The following is a 22,438-nucleotide window of genomic DNA, read 5'->3' on the forward strand; positions in this document are numbered from 1 at the left end:
AAAGCGCCCCCCCTTGACAAACGTTGCCCTTTGCCTTGCGTATTTCCCCCTCGTGTCAGTGTGTTACTGACCAGACTGCAGGCAGCTGCATGTCTCCACACTGTCAGACAATAGTGGGGTGGCAGACGTTTTAGAGTGGGGGTGAAAAGCTTGTGTGAGTGTGTGTGTGTGTGTGTGTGTGTGTGTGTGTGTGTGGGGGGGGGGGTTGTTTCTAATGAGGGTTCAAAAAGCTAATTAACTGCATACCAAGTAAAAAGGGATCAGATTGCAGTGCACAGATTTTTGCCCCAGCCTACTGACCCTACTGACCTGAGGTAGAGGAGCATTTAAAGCTGAATATGGAACACACAGAAGACACTTGATTTAACAATGCTGTGATAACACAATGTTGTAATTGTGAAGTTCCTCATTCTTGATATTTGCTCCTAAATTAACACTTTATAGATCTGGTTAGATTTACTTGCTAACACGATTTTGTAATAAAACCACAGCCTCCTCTAAGGAGTCTCCTGCCAGATTAATGGACAGCCACACCAATGATCAACTCATTCAAAAGCCCATTCTTGAAAGCATATTATTTCAGTTGGGTGAGTTTAACACTACCTAGAGGATATCATCAAGCTGTCTGCATCATGCTCTTGCAATACATTTCATCTTCGAGTAAACAGTAAAGAGTAACAGTGTATACTGTCGTTTTTTCCAGTAGTGATGTGGGATTTTTATAGAACATCCTCTTTGTATGTATTTTGTATTCAGTGTGACCAAACTTAATTTCCTCTCGCACTTTTCTCGCCACCGGCTGGCATATCTGGTGCCATGAAAGTGATAGAGATTGAGATGTTGACAGCAGGAGGAGAACATACATCCTCTTCAGAAGTTTATAGAAGTCGCCTGCCAAGGGAAAATACTTAACAGCTGATTATGAAGTCGAGGGTTTCCCCAGTATTATGTTCAGCGTTGAGGGGTTGGGGGGTCTGAATCAGCCTGGGTGGGTTAATGTTCATGGACCATGTGGAATTTGGCCCTTCGGCAATAGGAAGTCCCTCTACTGCTGCTCTAAGGACCTTCTAGTTTTGTATGGAAAAATATGACCTGCTTCCTGAATCACTGGAGCTGCGCGTGAGTGTGTGTTAGCATTAACCTTGACAGTATAATCTTATGAGTATTAGAGTCAGTGTTTGTTTTGCCAAAACAACAAAAAAAGTACTTGAAGTCATTTTCTCCAAGACGTATTGCTATACTACTTTTTTTTAATATAAAATATCACGCATTTTACAATTTATACAATGTTTTCTGTAAGTACTAATCTAAAGTAAATAGGCGGGTCAAATTTGGCTATTTGAGGTAGTTTTGCAAACAGTCTCATACTTGTCCAAGTATGATTTCATATAGGAGAGGTGCTCCGACAGTTATCCAGTAGGGTCTTCTTGTGTCATCATGTGTTGTTAGTTTGTATGTGCATCTGTATGTGTGTATCGGGGGGGGGGGCATGACACATTAACCATTTTAAGAAGCATGTTTTAATTGTGTGTCATTTGAAAATGTTCACGACTGGAGCAAATACAATACCTACTGGTATCTAACTACTAAGTACCTAACTATTTTTTTCAATACCATACCTTTAAATATACTAAAATATACCAAACTGTACAATGCACTGAAGTTATCTTAACAAAAGCAGCTGTACACATATTTCCCCCCACAAAATGAGTTATGATTCAGATCAGGAAATTGTGATTAAATTGTTAACCAAGACTATAAATCAATACTTGATTCTACGGGCACATTTCAGTCATTTCTCAATAGCACTGAGCTTTGATACCCAACGCTAATCATGAAGGTGCTGAATCGAGTCTCATCAAGACAAAAAAAAAAAAACCTGACTACTGTGCTGAAGCAGGGATTTCTGGGAGTTAGACGATAAAAGATGATGTCGCTAGCAATAACAGAGTGGCAGGTCCCTGGGAGCTGCTGGCCACCCTAATGCCAAGCAGTTGACTGAACTTGAGATATGTTGAGATGACATAACATTGAGTCATCTGACAAAAGTTATGGAACACAGTGTGTTGTTATAATGTGACGTCCGTGAGTGAGGAAGCATCCCAAGTAAGGGAAAACATGACTCACATTGGCCATGTGAAGACTGCATGTGGGGTGGTGTGTGTGTCTGTGTTTACACTCAAAAACACGTCATTTACACAAAGTAACAAAGAAGTTACAGAAATGAAATAGCTCTATAATGAGATGTGTGATCTGATTGCTGGATGAAAAGCATGGCGTCGCTTGCTCACATGCTTGCTAATATTAGCGTGGTGGCGGCCCTCGGCAGTGGAGTGTCATGCACGAGAGCAAAACATCCTGACTGATCAAGTCCAGACAGATTAGTTGACAATTATTGTAGACCTCAGCTGGATTTCTAGCTAGTGACCTATCTCTTTCTCTCTTATACTACTACTCCTTTTCCACATATCTCACATATTTTTTGATTGCTTAGATATGAGTTAATTGAGGAGGAATGTTGCCATAAGTAATAATTCAATAGAATAAACATGGATTTATAAGGACAGCTCTCCTTAGGCCTGTGGAGGCAAAGTGTGGTAATAGGAGCGCTGAAATGTGGTGATCGCCATTTCATGTGCATTTCTCAGAAACCGCCACAGGTGGTTAGACACCATGTTTGCAATGCGGCACTTTTGTGCCTGTGTGTTTGTGATTTAGTTTAGAAGTTTAGTTATATGTAACACCACACATGGCATACCTTCAGCCCTTTTATGGATACAGGCAGTTTTGTAGCTTTCTGTCTGGCTCAGTGATATGTCACATGCCATACCGCTGAGTGCAAACAGTTCCATTTATATTCTGACCAGCTTTTCTTCATCTCCTTTAAGGGAGTTAATATCTTTTCTTTGTAATGGAAGACTGAACGATATGACAGTAAGCTGTTTTTTACTGTAGCTGCAGCTGCATGTGTGTGCCTGTAAGTTCAAGTGATGAGAGCACATTGTTTGATTAGCTCTGTAGGAGGGTCACCTGTTGATTTCTCACAGAGCAGGAACCACAATGACAGCAAATAAGTCCTTCTTTGGTTTTGACAACAGGAATTCTCTTTCAATACCATGTCACCTAAAGCAGGCCTCTTCAAATTGTGTGCAGTGACTAACACACTTTGCTAAAGTAACTTTGCTTGTGAGTCATCCATTTGGTTGACAATATCAGCATGCACACAAATGAAAGAAAACAACTTGTGTTCTGCGTGCTTCTCTAAACAGCATGCAGTGTGTATATGATACCTGAAAAGCTAAATACTCTTAGTCATTTGATAATAGGTAGTTGTCATTCTCACTTCTTTTAAATATTGAATTCAGTATAAAGGCTGGTGCTACACTCACATTAATGTCTGTTTCATGTTAGTGTGCTCCAGTAAAAAGTTAAACAATTGCCTGCTTGCATTGAGCACAGAACCGCAAAGTTGGTGTGACTGCGCTTTATTTCCCCTTTCCCAGCACCACCCTTTACCCTCATTGACTCGTGCTGCTATAAAAGCTGAGCTCCACCTGCGTTGAGTCTGTCATTTTATAGGATTTCCTTCTTTGGTCTACTTATCAAAAGTTAATGTAACAACTTAAGCTGTGTATAGATTGAGAAGAGCAGCATTTATTTTTAAGAGGGCTGGAACGCATCGTCAACTTGTTTAGAAGGGTTTTACAAATTGTTTAATAATTATAAAGTCACTTAATATTGCTGTTACAGACACATTTGTTCTCCTTGTGCCTGGGTCGTGAGCAGGGTCAGATAACATACACTGACCCATTCAAATCGACCTCAAATGCAAGTTTATCCTGCGTCCCTGTGTTTGTTTGAAAGGACTAGAACTCTGCTGTGATAAGAAAACATTTAAAGAGCACCTTTCGGAAATTGGCCTTAACTGTCCATTATGTATTCTCTGCTGAGGCTCTCCTTCTTCTATGTGCATCTTTCTCTTTTTTTTCAGATGTCACTATGCAAGTGTGCGTACTTAATTATATGTCTTTACTTGTCGGACCTCAGTAAACATCAAAGTCTAGAAAGATATAGCCTACCATAAGTATATTTCTAAATACGGTTTTGTGTGACCAATCAGTTATGAATTCAGCAGGCCTTGTGGTTGGTGTCTGTGTAGCACTGAAGCAGCGGAGGTTGTAGTGTATAGCGCATACATTAGTCTTCATAAAATACTTTTTCCCTTGTTAGTCAACTGTATGGTCAGGATCCTGAAGCGTGTAAGAGTTGACATATTATAGCAATGGTAGTACACCTAGTACCTATTGTTTGTTTGTTTGTTTGTTTTTACTGATTGTGACCGGGGCATTAAACTGGCAATATTGGCTGTCCAACAGCTACGCCAGAGTACAGCCAGATTTCCATACATTTTGCCATGATTATTCATTGTTCCTAGGGGCTGGACCCTATTGTTTTTGGGGACTGTCAGACCACCACCATCAGCCCAAAACTCATACAAATCTAAATCCAATGTGTAGATTTCCATGATACACACTGAGCACATTCTTGCTTCCCAGAGGATGAACCATTGAAATGTAGGCTCTCTGTAAGCTTATTCTCTTGTGCCACCATCAGACAAAAATTACTTCTTTTGCAAGATATCCTATAATATAATGGGAAGGCTTGTGTGCAATGTGCTGAGTACATTCATGCTTCCAAGGAGATAAACCCCTTTGATTGTAATGACCCCATTGCATTTCCTCTAGTAACACCCACAGGACAAGTTTTACAGTCTTTTCACTCACAATTTCTAAGCATCTTAGAATATTTAGATTCTAATTAGATATAAGTAAATGTCTAATCGGTATATTGTTTGTGCCATTCAACATTTTCCTATTGTGGGATGTGATAAACATTTCAGCACCAAAGGCCACTAGTGGGGCTTTATGTTTTTAGGCTTGCATAAATACATGAATCAATACAATCCTGTTGCTGAGGTAATTTACTTGAATCTGGCAAAATGCCTTGCAGCACACCATAGGAATGTCCATGCAAAAGGGAGGTTGGGATCTGTAAAGACACTCCCGACCATCTGGGAAAGCTCAAGAGACTAGCAGGTCATCCCTTACGCTCCGAGCTAATGAGAAACTAATGACTATCCAGGGAGGGAGACTGCTCTTAATCAGCAATAGCTTAAAGTGCCCATATTATGAAAAAAATACTTTTTCTGGGATTTGGGGTGTTATTTTGTGTCTCTGGCGCTTCCACACGCATACAAACTTTGAAAAAAAAAAGAACATACATGCTGTTTTGAGTGAGATACGTGTTTCTGAATGTGTCCTGCCTTCAGTCTCCGGGTGAGCTATTCAAAATCTGCACGGCTTTCTACGTAACTAGCCGAGACGAGGGGCCTAGGGGGCTAACCGTTAGCATGCTAGCACTAGTATGCTAGCTCGTTCTCAATGGCAAAACACTGCTACAACACACACAAATTCATCCTAATCTACAAAATAAATTGTATAGAACTACTTACATGTCCCTGTTCTGCAGGTATTCCACGCAAAGTTGGAAGTGCGTCCTCATTTAGAAGAAGTCTCCCAGATAATCCTGCCTTGTACAGGCCGAAGTTGGAGAAACAGCTAGCTAGCTCATGTAATCCTTACCTAGCTACTGCGCATGTGCGACTGACAATAAAGAGGTTACAGAAGTTGAGAGGTCTCACTCTGTAGCTAAAACAGAGACCTGAACACAGTGTGAAAAGAGGAGCTGTAGCAATGTGCAGTACAACAAAAATATGGTGTTTTTTTTTTTTTTAAATTAAACCTATTCTGATACAATCTCAAATTACAATTATGAACCTGAAAATGAGCATAATATGGCCACTTTAACGTACAATAGACATAAATACAACACAAGGCACAACTGGATTATTGTATATTTTTTAGGCTGATTCTATTCTGATGATATAATGTTGTACCACTGTTTATAGTCAGTCTAATAGTAGAGACAATCCATTGTCAATAAGAAGAACTATTAGTAGTAGATTTTCTGATACACAAATACTTCATTACCATTTCACCTTCCCTTTATGTCCGTTTCTTGTGCGACATTCAATGGCCTTTACCTGTTTACACATTGACTTAAAGTGGCTTGTATACACACACACGCGCGCACACGCACGCACGCACGCACGCACACACACACACACACACCAATACTTATACCTGAAAAAAAAAACATAGATATTGCTCACCTTCTTTTGTCAGTGTGCTTCCTCATTCTGAATATCTCTCTTGTCATATCTGTTTGTAGTTCTCTGTTTTTCTTTTCCAAAATAAGCCTTATCACTCATGTCAAGAATTACATTACACTAGTGCAGTGCCCGTTCAAAACGTGCCTATTTGGTACGGTAGTACAGTACAGCAGTATTGCTGCTTATAGCTTTCTCCAGAACCATTTTACCCTGAAATAACTTACAGAAAGACCCCATAGCAACTCAACTGTATACTACTAACTTACTGTGTACTTCTATTTCAGAGGAAAACATTGTACAACTACATTTTCCTGACAGAGAAATGTTACTGGTTACATTGCAAATTCAGAATTTACTTATACAATATCACAATTAAAATATTATTCATTACTATTCATTAAACTATCCAGCATTAAATTAGAGTTAAAAGCTCCACCTTGATCAGACGTTAGATAACTTTAAGTTCATTGTGCGAATGTGTCTCTTTCACTTTAAACGTACAATATGAAACTTTTTGCCCCTAGGGGTCTCTCAACCAAAACAATGGATTGTAAACAGACTTTTGATGACGTTGGGAAGTTGCGTGGAATTATGGGAGTTGTAGTTTTTATTGTTAAACACCATCGCTGGTTAGAATGCATTCAGGTTTATTCACGTTACGTTTAGTAACGTCTATTCATGTCATTCTAATAAAATAGCTGGATTTTCCCCAACATAATTACGTTTTTCTTGATTTGATCTGTATTGGTAGCTAGTGAGCCAGCAAGCTAACATTAGCCAGCAGCTAAAACCACACTTATCACAATATATTTCACGTCAATTTCACCTTTTGGATGGTTTCAACACCAGGCGGACGGGGTTTGTTGTAACGCTAGCTAGCTACTCAACAAGGCTGAGAGATGGGTGTGGTGGGGATTGCCGGGGGAATCCCCAGGACGGCGAGGACGTTGAATGGCCGTTGTGCAGCAGTTTTGGTGCTTAACCCACCTTTTGTTGGGTTGATTTAGCTAACTGTAAAGACAGCGAAACGCGAAGGGGGGAGAAATTTGGCAAGGAGGAGATTTTCGGCATGAACACCGGTAGCGCTAACGGAGATGTAGCTAACGTTATGGATGACCGCTGTTGTGACTGTTTCCCGACGCTTCATTAAACTGCCGTTAGCATCGTTAGCACCCAGCACTGGAGTTAAGTGTTGACTGGGTACGGATTGCTGTAATGGTAGTGGCTGGCTGCTAGCTGGCTGGGGGCTAACGGTAACTAGCTATTGCTACATGTCCCGGGGCTGTTGTCAGCTCTCATCCCGAATGAAGTCTCTTTTTCCCCGGGAGGTGAGGCAGACAGACAGGGTGTGCTAGCTGGCTAAATTAGCATTAGATTAGTCGTCTATGTATAGGCTAACGTTACTGGTGAACTCATTCGTGGGTTAGCCCAGTGCTGCTTTTATCCGTGGTCAAAACAATCATACTACTAATAACTTTATGAGCGTGTTGAACGATGTTGTAACCCTATAATGTTATCCACCAAGCATTAGCATTAATGTTAGCTACTTGTCAACCAGCACATTGTAGTAACGTTATGCTGGCTAGATATTGATATGTATCAATAAATAAGATCTTTACTGTGTTGCAAAGTAGCATGTAATTAATCACAAAAGTATGCCTTGTGGCAGAAAAGCAGTATTACGGTTACGAGTATTTTTTTCTGTGACATTGTATGATTTACAATTAGACTTAGAGACTTAGACTTGGACTTCTCTTTATTGATCCTTTTGGGATGACTCCCGCAAGGAAATTACATTTCCAGCAGCAGATTTTAGCAGCATACAAAACACTATTTAAATAAAGAGGTATACAAAAAAATTACAGTATAGAAAAAAATACAGTATAAGAATAACAATGACAATAAACTTTTAGTTAAATATTTTTTACAAAAAGTAAACAAACAGTAAACAACAATAAACTACAGATAAATAAATATATAGATATATAGGACTATGTATGGTATTGTGTTATTGTACAGTTTAAATAAATGACATTTAGCATAAATTAGCAGTTAATAGTTAGTGCCCAGGTATGTATATGAGTAGATTATTAATTTATTGCACAGTGAATGAGTGAGCTACCACTCCTTCCCTTCCTTCCTGTTCTGTCCTCTTTACCCTATTTATTCTATTTCCTCCTCCTCCCGAGTGAGGAGTTGTAGAGTATGATGGCATGAGGGACAAAGGAGTTCTTGAGTCTGTTGGTCCTACACTTGCACAGGCTCCTCTGGTTGCTGATGACAGTGTGCAGGGGGTGGCTGGCATTGTCAGTAATGTCCAGCAGTTTGTCCAGTGTCCTCCTCTCTGCCACCGTCACCAGTGAGTCCACCTTCATGCCGACCAGAGAGCCGGCCCGCCTGATCAGTTTATCCAGTCTGGAGGTGTCCTTCTTGGATATGCTGCCCCCCCAGCACACCACAGTGTAGAAGAGGACGCTGGTAACCACAGACTTGTAAAACATCAACAGCAGTTTGCTGCAGATGTTGAAAGACCGCAGTCTCCTCAGGAAGTACAACATGCTTTGTGTCTTTCTGTACAGATGGCTGGTGTGTGTTGTCCAGTCCAGTTTATTATCCAGCCACAGCCCAAGGTATTTGTATGATTGCACAGCCTCCACCTCAGCTCCCTCTAGCAGGACTGGTTGCGGTCTTGGTCTGGACCTCCCAAAGTAAATGACCAGCTCCTTCGTCTTAGAGGTGTTGAGCTGTAGGCAGTTAGTGCGACACCAGAGAGCAAAATCCCCCACCAGACTCCGATACTCCTCCTCTCTGTCACCCCTGATACACCCAACGATGGCTGTGTCATCAGCGTACTTCTGTATGTGATACAGCTCCAAGTTGTAACAGAAGTCCGAGGTGTACAGGGTGAAGAGAAGAGGAGCCAGCACTGTGCCCTGGGGGGCTCCAGTGTTGCTTACCACAGTGTCAGACTGTGGCCTGTCAGTGAGGTAATCCTTGATCCAGTCCACCAGATAGGGGTCCACTCCTATCCTGTTCAGTTTTTCCTGAAGTATAGGGGGCCGGATGGTATTGAAGGCACTGGAGAAGTCCAAGAAAAGGATCCTCACTGTGCCGCTTCCCTTATCCAGATGGTAGTGGACTCGGTGTAGCATGTCGAGGATGGGGGGGGGGGGACAAGGACAAGGGCTGGTTAAACCTGTTGAAGAAGTCATTCAGCTCATTCGCCCTCTCCATTGTCCCCCCTGTAGCTCTGGTCTTTGTGTTGTGACCTGTGATGGTCCTCACACCTTCCCAGACCTCCCTCATGTTGTTCTCCCTCAGCTTCTGCTCCACCTTTTTCGTGTAGCTGTCCTTAGCTTCCCTCACACAGTGTTTCACCTCCTGCTGTGCTGCCTTCATGGCCTCCCTGTCCCTGCTCCTGAAGGCAGTCTTCTTCTTGTTGAGGACAGCCTTGACTACCCGCGTTATCCATGGCTTGTTATTAGGGTAACAGCGGTCAGTCTTGATGGGGGAGACCACGTCTGCGCAGAAGTTCAGGTAGTCCGTCAGACAATGTGTCATCCCCTCTATGTCCTCACCATGCGGGATGATCAGCACATCCCAGACTGTGGTGTTGTAACAGTCTCTCAGGGCACTTTCCATCTCAGGGGACCATCTCCTGATGGTGCGAGTTGTCACCGGCTGTTGTTGGACCAGGAGAGTGTACAGTGGCTGTAGGTGAACCAGGTTGTGATCAGACTTCCCCAGTGGGGGGAGGGGAGTCACTCTGTATGCATCCCTCACATTAGCATACAGGAGATCAATTGTCCTGTTGTTGTCTCGTAGGACAGTCTACAACCTGGTGAAAAACAGCCAAAGTAGAATCCAAAGTTGCATGAGATCCCCAGAGATGATCATAAAAGCCTCCGGGTGCTGTGTCTAACCTTGCTGTGACGGTGTGGATCTTCTCACAGGCAGTGGCTGCGTCCGCTCTCGGAGGGATGTAAACACAGACGGTAATTACGTGACTGAACTCCCTCGGCAGATAATATGGCCGCAGCCTAACAGCTAACAGCTCGAGGTCCTGGCAACATGAGGCTGTCTTTGGAGATATGTCCTGGGTTACACCAGCGGTTGTTGACATACATGATGAGTCTCCTACAGCGCCAGATTGTAGATGATATTATTCTCGAACATATCATCTGGGTGCCAGCGTTTTGACGGAAGTTACGAGTAACTAGAGGGTGAAAGGTTATATGATGCCACTGACAGGAGACTAAAGGAAATATCCCGTGTCAGAAATCAAATAACCGATTTCTCTGGGTTTGACATTTGATGGAAACATTTGGGATAGTGTAAGTACACAACTCCAAAAAATATATAACATAGGTATGGTCGTTTTTAGACATTTTAATGCAGAAATGTTACATATTGTACCTTTTAGTAAACATTTAAATGCAGGACATGTACTGTGGAGTATTATTAGTCTTACTTTAGAAAGAAAGTCTACTTCTAGGCCTACTTTTTCTTCCACTGCCAATACCAGTATTCCCACTTCGAGAAAGGGTGAAAAGAAAAGGTCAGAAATGCACTTGGCACTTAGTATTCATTGCTAAAAAGGCGTATTAGTCACTTGCTTTTACATAACCACAGCAATTATAAAGGCATTTTGGCAGTGGTAACGTTATCAGTCGGTGATCCCTCAGTTGACTGAGATTCTTCAAGTCGAGCAGTGTTTTTTTTATTGTTCTCATTCAGTGTACAGCTACCTCTGGGGACCTAAATTTGTCCAGCGTGAGCACTCCAGAGCGAGCGCTGGACTTAATGTTTGCTGTGCCCTCTCTCCCAGCGAGAAGAGACAGCTGTCTACCGGGGTAGACTGTCCTCTTCAGCCAGGACCGGTGCATGCACTCTAGGCGAAACACAATTGTGCCGCCCCTCTATTTGCAACGTAGGCTACAATACACCAACAATCACCAAGCAGCCAATATAAGCAAAAAACAGCAACAAAACAAACGGCAATATATACACATTGCACAAATGGACAAGTGCAACGCAGAAAGTGTCTGCAGTTATTTAAGTAGGCTGTCGCGTGACGCATATGCGTATCTGAATGACAACAACGTCACCAACAGGTCTACAGCATAATAAATCCAATAGGTTCCAAACCCCTTTACAGCAGAGTCATGACTGCACAGCTATTTTATAAATATTCAAATTTCAACTCATCTAAATAGCAACTGTAATAATATTGCAAATCTTTAACCTATATAACCAAAACGTTGTGCGTAAAACACACATACACACAAGTGCACAGCAAGGTGCATATCATCAGCAGGTTCACAACTTAAAACCACTAGAGAAAAAAAAAGCTTATCTTACTTTTTTTCTGTGTGCATCATCCCTGGGGAAATCAATTCCTTTGACCTGATATGGTCCTCACTCTGTCAAAATGTCTATTAGTTCTTGTGTTATTGTTGTTGGCTATTTGCTGGGATCTTTCATATCCTCACCTTGTCTCACCTCGTCCGTGTACAGTTAGTCATGAAGCATGGGCTCCATCTCGGTAACCATGCTTTGTGGGTGTGACTTTCCGTGTCATCACGATTCCTATGTATAGACTGTGGGAAAAGCTGTCATGCTCGCCTTTATTCACACAAAAGTATCTTGAACTATAGTACACAGTGGCCTCCATGTTTACTTCCGTATGTCAGCATGCTGCATGTGATGTATTTGTTCTTGTTCTTGGACGGACCGATCGACCGACTGCCAGAGTTACAAAGACTCCTTCCTTTTATAGATGGATTACTGTACACAATAATGTTTTTGTTCAGTAAAAGAAGAACTTTATCCATGACTTGGGACTGTACCATGTTAGCTATCTGGCAGGACAGAACATAATGACGCCCTCCTCAAGTCAAGAGAAATGCCACTGATTTTTAGAATGTATCCATCCAGCTCATCTACTCACACGCTGACTCAGATGCAAGCTTGAATGCAACAGTAAAAGTAGCTCCATGTGAGGACTGTTACAGATAAGCTTAAGTGAGCTATTATCCTTTCTAAAGCTTGTATGAAAAGAATATGTCTTTTAGGGTGATAAGATAGAAATTACATTGTAAGCTCTATGGTTTCCGTGAGCAGATGCTCTCTAAAATAGTTCAAGTTAACCTTTTCTTTTTTTATTTCTTTATATTATTTTTTGGGCTTTTTGGCCTTTATTAAATAGGATAGCTATTGACAGGAAAGGGGGGAGAAAGAGGGAAGATGGCATGCAGCAAAGGGCCGCAGGTCTGACTCGAACCTGGGCCACTGTGGTAAGGACTGAGCCTTTACATGAACCTTAAGCATCTTGTGTTTTTAGGTCTGTGTTTAGTTTGTTTTGCACAATTAGTGAAATTTCTGTAAAATGTCTTTACATTTTTTTCCTGTGGGACAATTCTCTGTTTTGAATGGGTGTGTGGGTACATTGAATGTTGTCCTCATATTGACCTAATATTGTTTTCACAACCTTTTCCTTGCCTATACCGCTGTAGCTTATATCATTAGCGAGAATCACAGGAATCTACATGAACTCTGAATGACAGTGATTTGAAATCAGCTAATGTTGGCAGGCAGTCATGTCCAGCCCCCATGAACTTGATTTTAATTGATATTTGCTAGAAAATACTGTCAAAGAAGAAAAATAAGACGTAGGACGAGGTAGTATGTTTCAATATTGACAAAGTTGTTTGATAGGAGAAGCTTTCTGCTTCGTACCCTCAGTCTGTCTGAGTTTACCTCAAAGCTATGTTTCCTCTGTATACATTTATGTTGTTTACATAGAAAACACTGGGGGACCGGACCACACAGACCCTTCAGGTAGCCCCATGGATGCACACTATAGGCGGAGTGAGTCACCACCAGCAGAGACAGTCAGACGAGGACCATAAACGCTTGTTGAGCCTTTCTACTTAATCATTTATATACAGTACCCAGGAGCAAGGCAATTCATCCCCATGTTGTCCCACTGTCTTTATCATTTATTTTAACAAATAAACATATTTTTCTTCAAAAAGTCAATAGGCTACTTTCGTACTGTCGTGACTCATGAATCTTATCCTTTTGTTAAAAACTGAATGATTCAGTTGCTGTTTTCTAGAAACAACCTTCTCTCTTATGAACCAGATCTCGACAGATTTGCAAATGCTGCTTTTCAATATTCTATATAATATTACATAAATGTAAAAAGCCATCATATGCTACATATGGCTTGCGACTAAATTGACCCTTCGCTAATCCCCGCCCTCCTTAGTTACTGTTGCTACGCCTGTCAAGCTTTCGTGCCTGGCATGTCTGTTACGGTATGTATGCACCGGTGTCAGACATTCCCAAGGAGATAATTAGTAATTTTTGGCGAACAGGTGAAATATCTGAGAGAGCAAGACAAAAGGGACTGCAGTATGCATTCGAGGGATATATCCACGACATAATATGCAACCGATGAGAGAGAATAATTTCACCAAAATTTAAGCTAAAGCCTATAGGTCATGCAATAATGTGAGCCACCTCATACGCTGACCATTCAAATGGGAAACACACAAATTGAGGAACAGCTATGTGCATGCACATCAGGTTAAGTGACATTTGAAAATAATTTAATAATTATATATAATTATTAATTTAACAGCTTATCCATAAATCTTGTGGAATAAACACAAGACATTAGCTTGAACACTTTGCAATGATAACATTCTCCTGCTTATATTTTTAGCGATTAACAAATGCTGAAATATATTTTAAAGTATGTTTATAATCTATCTTTTTAATAAACTGTCTGTACACGTACAAAGTTCTCAATGCTTCGGTTAACATTTAGGGACCCTCATTATGCTACCGTTGAAGTGTGGTGATATTTTGAGCCTTTTTAGTGGTATAAATAGCGATTTGTTTTTACTTTCCCTGTGCCCCAAATACTAGCGTTGTAAGCTAATCTGCGGTCCGCGCTAGCTTGAAAACATGTCCCAGAGAGCGACAGAGTGGGTACACATCTGTTATTTAACCCCTAGGTTCGTTTTGCGCCGGAGTTGTCTTTATTTTACGTTCAAATATATGCATTATGAACAAAGAACCAAGCAAATTATTTCCAAGCAATGCTGTGCTGAGTTAGCTAACATTAGCGTGTTCTTGCCTTGGAGCAAACGTATGTGTTTCTGTTAATACTGTCGACATTTAGCTAGTTGTAAATGCGGCCTCCCACACTGCTTGATCCACGCCCGGCCTTTCTCCCCTTGGGTTTTAGGTTTCGGGAAGGGAAAAATTCCACCACCCCGTCCAAGCTTTTAGGATACCAGGTATCGGATTTGCACAACGCTTCGGCATACGGTGTTTCCCTCGCTCGAAAGCTTGACAGACCTCCCGCGCCTAGCTACGGTTTTCGGGCGTGGCTTAGCGAAGGGTCAATTGTGTTTGAGGTTAAATTGCATGCATTTTAACATACAAAACAACATTTTAATGATAGCACTGTGAGTCATACAGCAATTGTTTATGCATACTTCGAACTTGCAACATTTCCCTCTGATAGGTAAAACAAAAATCCTATATTCACCTGCAATATCCCCCTGTTGTTTTCCGGTCACTGCCCCTCAGATAGTCAGACAGACAGGGAGGGCAGCGGGTTTCTCTGTGTTGTTTTTTGGCTATTGTTCTGTATTCACACATCTGTCTGTTTCAGAATAACTGGCCACAGTATCAGGTCTCACATCTCAGAGTCATATAACAACAACTCCGGCTATGGGAAACAGACATACTGCTTATTTTAGCAACCCACTTCCACCACCTTCTAACATTAAGCATTCCAAATTTATGTACACATTTTTATGTCAGCATACTACTGATGCTAGTGTTGCTTTTATATATAGTTTCTTATTTAGTGTGTTCCTTTTTGAACATTGTCTACGCTGTTATGTAAAGTAGTCCGCCTTCTGTAGTGTACCACATGTAGAGGAGACAATTTTCATGCAGCTTTAGTTGATAGAACACTATGAATGGTTCTTTTTATACATCTGTGCATGTCCCTGATGCCAGGCCCTGAGCTGCCTGCCAGGCAGCTGGTGGACATTTGGCATGTCTCATGCAGACACCGTCCAGGGGCCTGTGGGGCACCTGCTGTCCATCAGGGGGAGGTGAGGCATGGAATGAGACAACCCCTTAACAGGTGACAGTACAGCACGACTCGCTGTCCAAATTTGCTGATGGCAATGGCCAAGTGTGACTTGTGTGTCCACTCAGTCTCTCTCCCACTGATAAGAGATCATAATCAGAAAGGCTGTTCAGTAGGCACCAGGTACATGTTTAGATACATTTAGGAATATCTGAGTTTGGTTGAGTCAGTGGCACAGCTGTTGTGTGACTGTTATACAGATCTAACACATGCAGCAAATTTGACTGTGTTTCAGCACCAGTTGGTGTCGGCAAGCCCGATGCAGTCTTTTAAATTGGCACACACCAATGCAAACCAAGTCAACAGCTGCCATAAAAAGTGTTTGGTATGTTGAACCAAAACATTGCCCACTCACAGCCAGGCCTCTCTAGATGCTAGTTAAAACATATAGAGCTCAGGCCACTGCAAACACACATAGACAGTCACCTTAAAAAGCTGGCCATTTTAAAAGTTACACTCTACTAGTCAGGTGTTAGGCCACCATAAGCCTCCAGAGCAGCTTCACTTCCATTGGGTTGAGATCTGGTGAGTTTGAGGGCTGTAGCATATATAAACACATAACTTGTATACTCATCAAACTGTTTATTGACCCATCCTGCCCTGCATCTGCATTTGTTTCTTTTAAATTTTTCACCCATCTGTATTTGCATTCTTGCAAAAATTTGTAATTGTGACATAGACATTTGTTGATTTAGATCATTTTCTATACCGAATACCATTATTTATTTTTTGATGGTGGCGACTGGGTAGTTGCCTGCTCCAGTAATAACATTTATGCTGCCTGTGTTGTAAGACTGCTGGCCTGAAAGCACACAGCAGTAATGCTGCTGTGTATCTGACATGATGCCAGTGAATGGCCCCATTTCCTTTGACATATCACCCCATGCTAAGAGTTATAGTATGCAGCAGAGTACGCTGCTGCAGAAATACACACTCAGCAGTTGTACCAGAGGGGAAATGGTGGAGAAGATGAATTAATTTTATGCAGGTGCTGTACAGTTCAATCTTTTCTGAGGTATTTGGTAGAGAAATTATAATTTTAAAGAAGGTATTAGAAGAAAAGTATTTGCTGTGGTGTAATATGTCAATTATGGGTATTTGGTTAATTATGGATTATTAAACGTCTGTAATCTTAATGGGTAAACCAACTCTTTGGATCCTCTGAGTGTTCTTCATTTTCAGTGCCGATCAGCCTCCCATTAGTCGGTGGATCATACGGTTTCCTTAAAACCACAGACTACAGACTGTGAGCCACACTCCGGTGAGTGACTTTGTATGGGGCTTTTGAAAGTCACACAGTAGTTTCTCTGTCCACACTGCCACTGCAGTAGCTGGTGTCCTCTCACTGAGCCATCACAGTGAAGCTTTGTTGATGTGATTATCTGCAGTACTACTTCTGCACCAAGACAAGCAGATGAAGAATAATAAAGCCGAGAATGAACCAAAAACAAATGGAAACAATATACTGTCTGAGACAATGGGTCACAACAAGGCTTGAGAGTCTCAGTATATAATGATATACTTTACGTTTTAAAAGTCAGCAAGACAATGAGCTTTCTGGGTCGACTCTAGTAGCTGCAGGTTTTTTTTATTTTTGATCTTTTACTGTATCTGGTTTGTATTATAATACTCACTCCCCAACTACAGGAACTTCACTGCTACATTACTCACTGTTCTGTCAGCGCCTTTGCTTCATTTATCCTTAACATCTATTCCACCTAATTTGTGGCGTTTTTGATACAGCGTCACATGGCCCAAGGTTTTCCCACTTCCACAAAAGCAGGCACTGATGAGGATTCACCAGAGCAAATGCAGTCGGGGGAATCGCCATGTCTTTTTAGAGAGTAACTCTTATCAAAATATGTCTTTATTTTCTGTCTCTCGCAGCAAAACAAGGAAGGGCCGTAGAGAAAACGGCATTGATAACCCATCAATGGCTGGGCTTAGGGTAGGCTTAATGCAGGGAAGGGGAACATTAGTGATGATGTCACATGATCCGCTAGAACAATAAGGGCAGCTCACACAGTTCCCCGTCTTTGTTTTGTTCTGCTTAATCAGTTTGTGGGCTTCTAAAGTATTTACACAGGTCTCCACTTATAATCCAACAAAGCGTACTTATGAAATGGAGATAAAGAAATAGTTTGTAGTGTGACTATAGAGCAAACAGTCCAGACTTTGAGTCCAGTGATCAGGTGGAAAAAGGCCTTTAAATGGCACCTCTTTGATTCTGCGCCTTTGAGCAGGTTCAAAGGTGTTCAGAGTCCAGCACACATTGATATTTAGCAGGGTGATTGAAGTCTTAATGCCAGAGAGGTTAGAGGAGAGCAGGGGGTTGACTGGTGGGACATTTATCCCCTGCTTTATTCTCTGCATGAGTGCTATCCCAACTCTACAGCCATTCACATACTGTATGTGAGTATGTAGGTTTTTATTGTGAAACACCAGTATGTCCAGCATAGTTGTAATAAAGCCAAGTACCAATTTAGTTGTTTGATTAATGGCAACTTAAATGAAAATGCAAATGCTGTTTTATAAATATTTATAAACATAAATAATTTGGGCAATATCTGTTACAATCACATTTCACGCTGCAGCCTAAAAAGGGACAGTTCACCCCAAAATCAAAAATACATATTTTGTGTGACAGCGTGAGATGTAAATATTAATGGCGTCCTACTCAGTTGAGCTGTAGTGTTAGCTAGCTCAGGTGAGCTAGCAGTGTCGGTTAGCTGCAGCTACAGCTCGGCCGAGGAGGACGAGCCTGTCGTCCATGAGTATGCTTCCTTCTGCGCGGTGATTCGGTTGGTGGGTGCAGTGTGGTAGAAAGGAAATAGTTCCTACATGAAACTGCTCACAACCATGTCTGTAGATTATCTTGATTCATGATTTTCTGGAAAGCGAGAGTATTCTTTTTGCGCTTTGAGCACCACAAGCCAAGTGCCATCTAGTCCCATTATATTCAAGAGGGGACAGACATCTCTACGGTCGATATCTCCAACACTGGGCAACTCACTACAAAGCACTCTAGATTGTGAAAAATATGTATGTTTTTGATTTTGGGGGTGAATGTCCCTTTAACCACAGGGATCGGGGAATATGGCAACGGGTGCACAAGTGAGACAATCAGACAGGTTGTAAACAAACCAGTTTAACCCAAATACGAACCCCTTAATGTCTGGACTTGAACATAAATGGTAAACACAGCAGAAATAACCCTAACCCTATCTGTAATGATTATGATTAATAATTTCAACAAAAAATGTCAGGATTTGCTGGTTGTCTTTGTTATGTGTGATAGTAAACTGAATATCTGGTTGGATAAAACAAGGAATTTGAATACACCACCTTGGGCTCTGGGAAATTATAATGAGCATTTGTCATTTGTTCTTGACATTTTATGATATATTAGATTCATTGAGAAATTATTTGTCAGATTAATCGATAATGAATATAATCATTTAGTTGCAGCCCTAACATTTACAATGGACAGTTTAGGCAATAGTTTTAACTTTTACTTTTGTTTTTACTGTTAAATAGCCTGTCAAAACTGGGGATTTGCTCACACCCTGTTTGATCATCTCATCACTTGACTCCATCATTCAGTTGATGGAGCTTTGCCCCCATATCTCAGCAATGAAGTGACTGAGCAGTGGTATGCATGACTAGGACCACAAAAACATTATGCACAAAGGAAAAAGCTGAGACCTGAGGAAGACATTTGTGGTTGAAAAGTTGTCAAGCCAATGTATAAGTAAATAATTGGTTTTGTTTATGCAGTTATTGTTACCCAGCAGCACCTGAAAAAAAGTATGGATGTGCGTGTGCCTCCTGATTGCCCAAAAGTCCAGAGATAACATAATTGGCCTTCACTGATTAGCGGCTAATCATTAGCCTATGGACTCTATATGAAATCCTTTGAAAGGATTGTTCAATTACAACTTGGAACTTAGTTTTGGCCATCATTTCTGTTGCTTAAATAAAAATCTAATTATCCTTTAACTTTAGATTGGCGGGATCTGCATTTCCAGTGAGGTCATGATACTGGATGGATGGGAGAGTTATGCCAAGGGTTTGTCTGGTGAGGCAGAGTTTCACTGGTCAGCCCGACATTTAAGGACAAGGCAATGATTTAAGGGACAAGCTATTGATCTGTTGCGCATTAGGAGGAATAGAGTTTGTAGGAGTGCTGTGCATGAGTTCATTTAATTGGGCATCAAGCCAAGTTCAGTGCTACACCCAGACTGCATTCTCTGTAAACATTCAATGAAAGTGTTATTACTGTGGATGTTGAACATGCAATTTGACCATTCAGCTTTACAGCAGAGTTTTGAAAATGACTAGTGTCAATCGAAAGTTTTTTTTCAAGTAATTCTCTACAGCAATGTGTACTGTCTTAAAGTTTTCCCAGCTTTAACAGAATGCTCCCCGGTGGCCCTTTAAGGCAGTGGACACACTGTGTGCTCTCTTTCTCTCCATGTGTATTAGGTATTGAATCAGTGACCTTTCTGCTTTGTATGAGCTCATGGGAAAAGTGGGTGTTTCCACAGGAAGTTAATGCCTTTTCCTCCCCCTCTTTTTCTCTCGCTCTCCCACTCCATGTTGCCTACAGCCTCCCTCAAACCTTTGATTCTGTCTTATTTTTTCCACTATTTCTCACTTCAAGCACTCTTAAGTACTCAACAAAACAATGCTCCACAATCAAATTCCTGTGCCACTTGTGTGAAACCCTGTGAAGCATGGGAAGAAAGGCGGAAATGGAGGAGGCCGGACAGTGTAGAAGTGCAAGGAATTGGTCCTCACTTCCATCTGTTTAACATTAAACCCTCATAGTGGCTACTGACAGCTGCTCAGAGTCCAACCCGAGAGTTTCGGCAAGGCAAGGTTAAACCTGCGCTTGTTCGGGGACAGGAAGTGATAGACAGAAGCCCCCAGTCAAATTTCTTTTTTCTTCGATCAATGCCCCATGCTACCCTGCTTTGGTTTGTGGTGTTCAGGTAGTCGAGAAAAGTTTGACCTAGACACATATAATAGTAGATTTGAGTGGACTGTGATTTAACCTTCAGAGTAAAATCCTTGAAAAGAAAGACAGACATGAATATTTATGCCATTATACATATGATGTATTTATAAGCATGCACAATATATGAGTTGTCATGATGTGTTATCAGAAATGGATCATCACAGGCTGTCACATTATGCTGCTGTCTAGCTGAGGTTGCGACCTGGCAGGCTCCAGACTGTCTGGCATAACGTTTGTGTCCTTAATTGAAATTGCTGCACTTGGCTGTTGCCAACTGAACATGTTTCACCTGTCAGCTGGAGGACCCCCCCCCCACCCCACATTTACAAATTTTTCACATGTGCTTCCTGAGCAAGTCCCCCTCCTACCCTCGCCTCCTGTGGTGGCCACTCATCTTTAGCTTCTTGGGGCTGATGTCTTAGTCTGTATAGCAGTTTGTATTTCTTTGTCAGCGAACTAAAACACTTGCTGTAAGAGAATCGCCGCTTCTCCTGACACGTACAGTTGTTTTCATCTCAGACAAAAACCATCAATAGCCAATGAGTCCGAGCCTAGTCCTACAACTGTGATGACGTAATTTAAAAAGAAGTTTCTCCGATTCACATTCTGAAACGTGTATATCCAAATGTGAATTGGTGAAACTTCTTTTCAGAGTCATTGTACTCTCTCTTCAATCTTTCACAAAGAAAGCTTACTGATTAAACTTACTGTGCAAACAATGGCATGAGTCTTGAGAGTGTTGTTGCTCACCTTCAGTTCATTTTGCAAAATGATGATCATTTTCACACCTGCTCCCCCATCCAGAGCTATTCTTGCATCTTTGTTACATTTTGTTAGTCCATAATGTACACAAAACAAGTGAGTTTGAGTGATGGTTAAGGGCGGGGCTATCGGGAACTCGAACTGAGTAATGTTATGCAAATGCAAGCACTTTGTCAAAATAAGATAAGATCGTAAGATCAGTGTTACATCCACATAATGACAAAATCTCTTATAGTATGATTTTTTAAAAAGTGTTGGAGTGAGGATGAGGAGGCGTGGGGATATTATAAATCTACATTTTTCTTTAATTAAATAATAGCCGATAATAAAAGGCTGATGATTTTCCAGTCAAGGTCTGTGAGTTGTCATTGGGCATCGGGCCATACGTGGAAGGTAATTATTTCCTTGTTTTAGCTCAGCATTCCCTCTCATTATGACAAATCTAGTAGGCAGGCACACCATTTCCTTTCATCTGTGTAGGTGCTGTGTGTTTTTGTTAATTAATCGCCCAAGTTTTTTTTTTTTTTTGTGGAAATGTAATTTTGTTCTGCATCGGTGCTGAGTCTGTGGTTTTGTGCTCTGTGTCGTTAATGCTATATTGGTTAACAGTCAAAGCAGCAGCTCTAACCAAACAAGTAGGATAACAGACAGAGATGGAAAAGGATCTATATTTAGTGTTCGTAAAGCTGTTTGTGTGGAGAGGAAGTGGGTGCATAGTGCAAGCATGATGTTGATTATACGCCTACACGTATCACCCGTTCTTGCTTTCCTTTAGGCTGGCAACCGACAATCAGACAGGATTTACTGCTTTATGTCTCTACTGAAGAGCAGCGGGCTAAAAAGAAACCTAAGCAGGTGCTTGAGATATTACGTCATTTAATACTTATTATTGAATTGTGAGGCAGATTAGAAGACACACACACACACACACACACACACACACACACACACACACACACACACACACAGATTTGATGCTGTCTTTGTGGTTCACTCAACAACGATTTGTCCAATAAGGGTCATCTTTAAATGCATCGCTGAAGGTTATGTTTTTCGTACCAGGCATGGCTAAATTGCTTAAAGTATTCATCAATTTGTCGATCCACAGGAAGTTTATCAAAAGCAAATTTGATAATTGTGTAATCATTTGAGCCATTTCTCAAGCAAAAATGCTGAAACATTTCTGGTTCCAGCTTCTCAAATGTGATGATTTGCTGCTTTCCTCTACATTACATTGTTGTCA

The 22,438-nt window shown here is 41.3% G+C and overlaps 1 protein-coding gene across 1 annotated transcript in view; it reads left to right on the forward strand.

The window, feature by feature from the left end:
• rras2 (RAS related 2) overlaps positions 1–22,438 on the forward strand; it is a 35,991-nt gene that overhangs the window by 1,419 nt on the left and 12,134 nt on the right. The window lies entirely within an intron of this gene.

Source organism: Sander vitreus, chromosome 1 (genome assembly GCF_031162955.1).
Source record: "Sander vitreus isolate 19-12246 chromosome 1, sanVit1, whole genome shotgun sequence".
Taxonomy (NCBI): domain Eukaryota; kingdom Metazoa; phylum Chordata; class Actinopteri; order Perciformes; family Percidae; genus Sander; species Sander vitreus.